An 8,035-nucleotide genomic window follows, 5' to 3' on the forward strand; every position below is an offset into this window, starting at 1 on the left:
ATCAGACCTGTCTCGTCAGCTATCTTCGGCGAAGCGTACGACAGTTTCAAGGCAAACCGTTTGGAAACAGATTGATTTATATGCGCGTAGGCCTGTCAGATGTGTTCCGGTCACGGCAACTCATTAATTGCTGACAGTCTGCAAACACAATTCACACCACATAATGAAGGGATTTTTTTCTAATACCGCAAATTCCTACCAATTAGATGTTGAAAGTTTTCAAAACTCTTCATGTCAGAGAGACATACAGTATACAACCATACACGAAGTTAGCGAATATATCGCTAAATTAAATCTTAATAAAGCGCCGGGGTAGGACTCAATTATAAGAGAAAATTCTTTGTTTGAAATTTTCTATTAGTTCAGATTTAAAATATTATTTTCTAAAAGAAGTAGTTGCAAATTTCCATACAGCATAGGAAAAGCTAAAAAATTAGCCAGACCTGAAAGCATGCAACAGCTTTATAATTATTTGGAGCATTAATTATGCTTGATAAATATGCTAAATTTTTAAAAAATCAATCTCAGTTTCAAAAATAAAAATATCTAAAAATTCTAATTTGTGAAATGAGGCGCTACAACCAACGTTTTCTTGACAATTATACACACTGCAATAGCCAACCATTGTAAGTTTCTGCAAGTCGTCCCTACTCCTCCGGATGTGATCAAGGTGACAGCCGGGAATGCGTCAGAAGAGGGAGAAAAGCCATTTGGGTTGGTCTATTTCTTATAAGGTCCATGTTTACAAATCACCTGCTTCTACAGATCTGCAAAAATTTCTCTTCCGACTTCAACTCAGCTGTCTATGACTTTCAATATGCTATTTAATGATCAAAAAGTTATCTACATATTACATTGGGATAGGCAGTCCTTTCAGGAGCCCGCAACCATGACCTCAGTTCACGAAGTGATAGATTAAAATCGGGAAAGATTTGTATTATTGATTCCCGTTTAGTGCTGCAAAAGAGTGTTTTTGGTTATGTAATTAGTAGCTGAACTGCTGCGGTGGATTTGGCTGCTAAATAATAATGCGGATTTTTTGCGAGAACCCACTGATATTGATTGATGCATCTATTAAAAACTTTTGGAAAATAGAATCTGTTAATGATTCTGAGCTTAGTAGTGAAAAAGTAAAATGCGAAAGGCTTTTCTTACAAACACATACTAGAGTACCTAACAGTCGGTATCAGTGCTTAAATTGCGCCGGAGCCCGGCTCCGGTACTTCTCAATTTTTAAGATAAATTACAATTTTAGCCGGAGCACACTGGAGCCCTAAATAATACGAGCTCCGGTACTTCTTTTTATAAAAATGAACCACAATTTAAAGGGAAAAAAATTTAGAATTCTTAACGTTTTAGTTTAACAATAAGCAGACCTTGCAATAATCTATTTCCCTAGAAATACGAACTCATGAGAACGTGAGACGTTCAAGTAAAGTCCCCTCACTCACATGCGGAAACCTTTCCCTTTAAGAAGGGCAATAAATTTGGGAGAGTTTGTTTAGGAAAGCGTAAATTTCTCGCCATGCCATCGTATCTAGTGTATTGTTATCGATGCTTGCTGCTAGTTATCCTCGCAGGAAGGAAAATTTGTGTTCTTAAATGTGCGTTAAGTGACAGCGAGTACAATAAGAGTGAAATACTGTAAACTGCTCAAGCACGTCCTATACATCGTCTTCCCACAGTTTCCACTAATGGGGGAAAGCGTAACCAGCAACTTTACTTTCATCCTTAGGAATCAGATTCAGGACTCATTTTATCCCTGACACACATCTGTTAGATGGCTATAATTATATCAGCAGAGAGCTGCGGTCAAAGAAAACGTTCTTTCTCACCAAGATTCCCCTCATTTTTTGTTTCCACCCACTCATACCCTCATTCTGTTTCGCCCTGGAATTTTCATCAGCTATACTTCAAGTATATTTAATTTTTGTGATGATAAAAGAACTCCCCCCTACGATCAGAGCTAAAATAAAAGCTAGCCGGAACGCACCGGAGCCTTGAATAAGAAGGATGCGGCACTTCTTTTATGTAATTGAATAACAATTTCAGTAGAAATTTTATCTCGAAAATTTTAACAATAAAATTATATTAAAAATTGTTATAAAATTTCACTTTATCTCTTTACATTTTATTTAATTCTAATTATTTAACTACTTCAATCTTTAATTATTTCAATAAATAATAATTATCTAATAATTGTCAATTAAATTATAATTAATTATCTAATAATTATCAATTAAATTATAATTAATTAATTATCAATTAAATTATAATTACTTTTCTAATAATTATCAATTGAATTACACTTAATTATATAATAGTTATTGATTAAATAACAATTTATAAACATTAATTAAATACCTATTTATTAATTTTATAATAATTAACTATTTAATTTTAAAATTATTAATGAGTTTAATGGTCATTTGGTCATTTTTTTTATTTCTTTACTCTTGTTCCTCTTTGCTGACGGTCTTCCCATAGTGCTCCGGCACTTCTAATCTTAGAAATTAAGCCCTGGTCGGTATACATAAAAATGCCGATGTACACGGGTATGAAATTTGGTAAATCAAAATTCATGGTAGCTAATCGATTAAAATTTCTTTGGAGACGGTTTCGGGATCCTAAAACGCAGTATTTTTATAAAGATTTTATTCAGGAATATAAGGATTGAGACACACGGAAGAAAATGCAAGCACAAAAATGTTACTGTTTGCCACACCAATGGTGTTTATATGCCTGATAAGACGCCGATGAAATTGAGCATTAATCAGCTTTATCGCTTTCTGGTGTGTCTTTAAAAACCAGCTTTAGATAAGCGGGAAAGTGCAAGATCTCTTTTCAATAATGCTACGCTTCAGAAAACATGCTTATGTATTTATAGCAGGTATTCGAATTATAGTTATTAATACCTCCATTATAAAGAGACTTACTCGGAATGTTATGGAAGGAAGGCTCAAGTGAATCTGTTAAGAACCTGTTTTTTACTGTTACATATGAATCTACAAGCTTAGCAACAAGGGTATTGAAAGTTATGTGATGATCAGCGAGAATCATTTCCAAAGGGCAGTGGCTGCTGGTAGAAGGGATTTTTACATGAACGGTATTTTTACTGGCTCTCATTGCAGCTTCGCTTGGTCCAGTTGTTGGAACGCGAAAAAATGGTTCTTCATAAGTGGATGTTGAACGATGATTCGCTTTGTAGTCACATTTCTAGCAACAAGCTTTATTCTTTTAATGATTCTAACAGGTAAGAAACGTATTGAAACGTTAGATGAGTCGTGAAACCCTCATCTTCGCTGTTTTCCCTAAGGCGGCAATTCAACCTTGCAACAGTTGTACCTTTCGATTGACTGCCCGTCGGAGGAAATAAGAGAGGAGCTTAATGCGTTAGGATTAAAAACAAAAAAGGTGGCGCAGATGCATCGCTTAAAAACACGAGCTCCCATGTCCCTTTTCCAGGCGCAGGTGGAGAATTTTCCAGGAGTGGATAAGATTTATGAAACTAACTTGTTTATGGTTTTTATGTTAAAATTCATCCCTATGAAACAAAAGGAGGTGTTGTGCAGTGTCACAACTGCCAACACTTCCACCACTCATCAGACTTTTGTAAACTACAGCCGCGCTGTGTTAAGTGCGCTGGCTCACATCGAACTGAAAATTGTTCAGCTAAAAGACTAGATATTGTAAAGTGCTGCAACTGTTTATAGCAAGGACATACTGCAAATTATCGTGGTTGCCCGAAATTCCCGGTGCTAAATAAAAATGGTAAAATTAATGCTGATTTTAATTCTAAGCCACTCCTAAAAAATGTTGCAAATAATGATAAAATTGAAGGTAATAGTAATGTAAACTAGTATGCAAATGTGTCAAAAAATGGTAAAAGTATCCCTAAACAAGTAAGCCTCAAACCGAGAATTATATGAATGTATTAACTGATATAATTAAATTTGTCAAAGAAATTGCAAATGTTTTTAAAGGATTATCTATAATGAGTATTATGAAAAAGTAGCGAGTAAAGTGCCTGAGATACAGGCTACTGACAATGCCATCGATAAGCTGTTTATATTATTTGAAATTTTCGAAGATATATTTGGTTCTCTCAATAATGATAAATAATGCCTGTAAATGTATATAATCATGTCAATATCTTTACATGGAACGGCAATGGACTGGCTCCCAAAATTCCTGAGCTTCAGGACTTCGTAAATAAGTACGTACCCGATCTGTTTTTCCTACAAGAACACAGACTTAGACCTAATCACCCAATTTATGTGCCAAATTACACGGTTTTCAGATCTGACAGGAGGCATGTCTCTGGGCACAGCACGCATGGTGGAACAGCTCTTCTAGTTAAACGCTACATCCCTCACTATGAGATTACAATACCACAGCTTTTAGCCGTAGAGGCCACAGCTATTGCACTCACTACAAACACTTCCACAACATATATTTTTATCCCCACCTATATCCCACCCTCACGTGACTCCTCAGCTGTTAAAGCTGATCTCAACACTCTACTTGCACTTGGACAACATTTCATTATAGGTGGAGACTTAAAAGCTAGACACCGCGCATGGAACTGCTACAACTCAAACACAACTGGACGCGTAATTTATGACTTAGCCAGCTCGGCAGCATTACGCATAGCAGCTCCTAAAACCCCAACACGGTATGCTACTGGTTCTTCTAGCATTATTGCTAAAAATGCTAGCGATCCACTGGATATTACTGTTTTTGACGAGTTCTCATCGGACCATAAGCCGGTGAGAGCCATTATGAATATCAGTAGCTATACCACACCAGACACCAGAGCTTGTAGCACTGACTGGCAATCATACGCCAAAGCTCTCAACAACATTCAGTACACACTACCTACATTCCACTCAGGGGATGATATTGACAGTTACGTGGAAGAGCTCACGAATAAAATTAAAACTGCGTATGATCACGCACAAAAAGAGATTAAATGTAAAAAGTACATCAGATCCAGTGAACTTGATGCCCGTATTAAAAGGAGAAATGCTGCCAGAAGGCATTTCCAACGTACCAGAAGCCGTGAGGATAAGAAGCATTTCAAGCATCTCAATAATGCAGTCAAGTCTCTTACAAAACTTCAAGCACAAAACAATTAGACGAACTACCTGAACTCACTCTCTACAGATGATAATTCACTGTGGAGAGCCTTGTCCAGGTACAAAAAATGCCACAAAATTCCGCCCCTTAAAGGCCTCAACAGGATCCACTACATCGAAACTGAGGAAACAGAACTTTTAGCACAGCATCTGGAATCTCAGTTTTTAATGAACAACATTACTGACATCCCAACAGATCTAATTTCCACTCCAATTTTACAACAGCTCCACACACGGACAACATTAGTCCAGTTATGCCTTCAGAAGTTCTTAGCTACATCAAGAAACTCAAGAAAAAGAAATCTCCAGGCAAGGACAGAATCACTAACTACATGGTGAAGAAATTTCCTACCAAGGTTGTCCTAGTCCTGACTAAGCTCTTCAACGAAGTTCTCCGTATGCAGCACTTCCCAAGTCCCTGGAAAACTGCACTCATCACGCCTATCTTAAAGCCACAGAAGCCTGACAACCGTCCGGATTCGTATAGACCAATCGGCCTACTACCCGGACTTAGCAAGCTGTTTGAAGCCGTGCTATTGACAAGAATTAGCAGGCATCTTGACGATGAGCACATTATAATACCCTATCAGTTTGGTTTCCGGAGGAACTTGTCAAAGATAAACCAACTCTACAGGGTAGTTGAGAGGATTTCGGAAGGCCTGCACCAACGCAAGATTACAGGTGGGATCTTCATCGATGTAGCGAAGGCTTTTGACAGAGTATGGCTGGACGCCCTCACTTACAAAATCCACAGCCTGGGTTTTCCAAGCTACTTCACCAACATTATTAAATCTTACCTTACTGGTAGACACTTTGTCGTTCACATCTCTGGTACACTATCCACCCGCCGGCCCATAAGGGCCGGCGTCCCACAAGGTAGTCTTCTAGGACCTACCCAATTCAATATTTATGTGAACGACATCCCTACAACACCAAACACAACACTAGCTATGTACGCTGATGACACAGCGATCCTAGCACAAAGTGCATTTGTTCTTCCAGTAGTCCAAGTGTACAAGAACACATACAAGCACTTGAGACTTGGCTTAAACAATGGAAAATTGAAGTCAACGTTCAGAAAACTAAAGCTGTGCTTTTCACCAAAAGGAAGAAAATTAATTGGCACCTAAAATTCTATGGCACTGACATCCCTTGATCTAAGCAGGTCCCTTACCTTGGGGTAATCCTCAACAATAGTCTCACATGGGCCCCACACATTACACATATTATTCAAAAGTTTCGAGTGCGTAAAATAAAACTCTACCCCTTAATTGCTCGAAACAGTGCTTTATCCTTAGAAAATAAGTTACTTATTTACAAGTCCATTTTGCGTCCCATGTTGTGTTATGCTTGCCCGATATGGGCATTTGCCGTAAAAACCCAACGTAAATGGCTCCAAACTGCACAAAATGCAGTACTTAGTCAAATAACTGACTCCCCATGGTATGTGAGAAATAACAGAATACACGAAGACCTTAAAATTGTTCAATTGAGATCTTTCTATTATAAACTTGCTAAAAATTTCCACGAAATGCAAAATAGTATTGACAACCCGGCAATTAAAATCTGTACATATGATTATAATGATCTTGATAATTTGAATCGGCCACTTGCCATTCTCAATATATGGAATATGTAACGTTTACTTTTCTTTTCCTGAAGTCGGTGTAGTTTTGTTTATGTAAATGTGATTGTATGTAATTGTATCTCACTTGGCACAGAGAAACTTGCACTGACCTTTCCTGTTACTGATGACTGCATGTATATATCTATGTTAAAAAAATTAGAAAAATAATAATATTTATAAATATTAAAAAAAAGAAAATAGCAAGAATTTTAAAAAAAAGAAAAGAAGAAAATAATAATTGTCATAGTTATGTTATCTTGTAATGTTTTTATATGTATATTTCTCTTTTCAATCAATATTCGAAAGTACTTTTGTTCTACAGGGGGTAGGGTCTTTGAACCCAGGTAACCCGGTGTTTGGACACCATTCTACAGGATCTGGCAACAGTTGTACGAAACGAACTGTCCTCTCGGATATTTCTAGAATATTCACTTTATTACAGTGGCGTAGCAAGCATAACTGGCGCCCGGGGGAAAATACCTTTTTGGCGCCCCCCCCCACAAAAAAACTTTCAGTATATAATGTATAGAATATATTCGTAATAAGACAATAATGCAAATAATAATAAAATGCTGAATCTGCCATAAAATACTCGAAAATATATTAAGAATAGTCACTACCTAACTACACTAGCCTTGGAATCGGAAATACATCTGTGTCGGCGAAAAAAATCAGACATACGATGATCTAGAATTAGTTAAAAAGCTGTTATTTATTTTACATATTTATATAAGTGTTTTTAAAAAGTACAATTTTTAAACAATTAAAAGTTTAATATACATTATAGATAAATAGATATGTGGCAACTTGCCTACTACAACTCAACTTTGCCAGTCTGCTAACCCATAGCAACCAAAAACAAAATAATATTTATTCTATTCAATTGTTATAATTATTTAACGATCTGTCTCAAAGAATTGTACTACCATAATTGGTGACTCGTATTTATTACGAATAGCAATCTTCAATGTTGCACGAATATGGAGTTCATATGTCAAAATTCTGAGCAGTAAGTTATCCAATGTGATGAGATGCAAGTAAGACATTTTACCTGTGATTTCAAGCGTTGTGCCGCATTCCGATGAGTCAACATATTTCTGTCATAATTTCAGCGGATATATGTATCGCCTGCTGCATTTGAGCTACCAATTTCTCTGATTTCAAGTACCAAGAAACTGTGTCACTATATACATATTGATTATTTTTCTATACATATTATTACTGTGCATATTTGATTGATCTAAATTGGTTGACAACGATGCTGCTTCAC

The sequence above is a fragment of the Stegodyphus dumicola genome, chromosome 3 (genome assembly GCF_044657685.1).
Source record: "Stegodyphus dumicola isolate Sdum_Otavi_A_Nest chromosome 3, ASM4465768v1".
NCBI lineage: Eukaryota > Metazoa > Arthropoda > Arachnida > Araneae > Eresidae > Stegodyphus > Stegodyphus dumicola.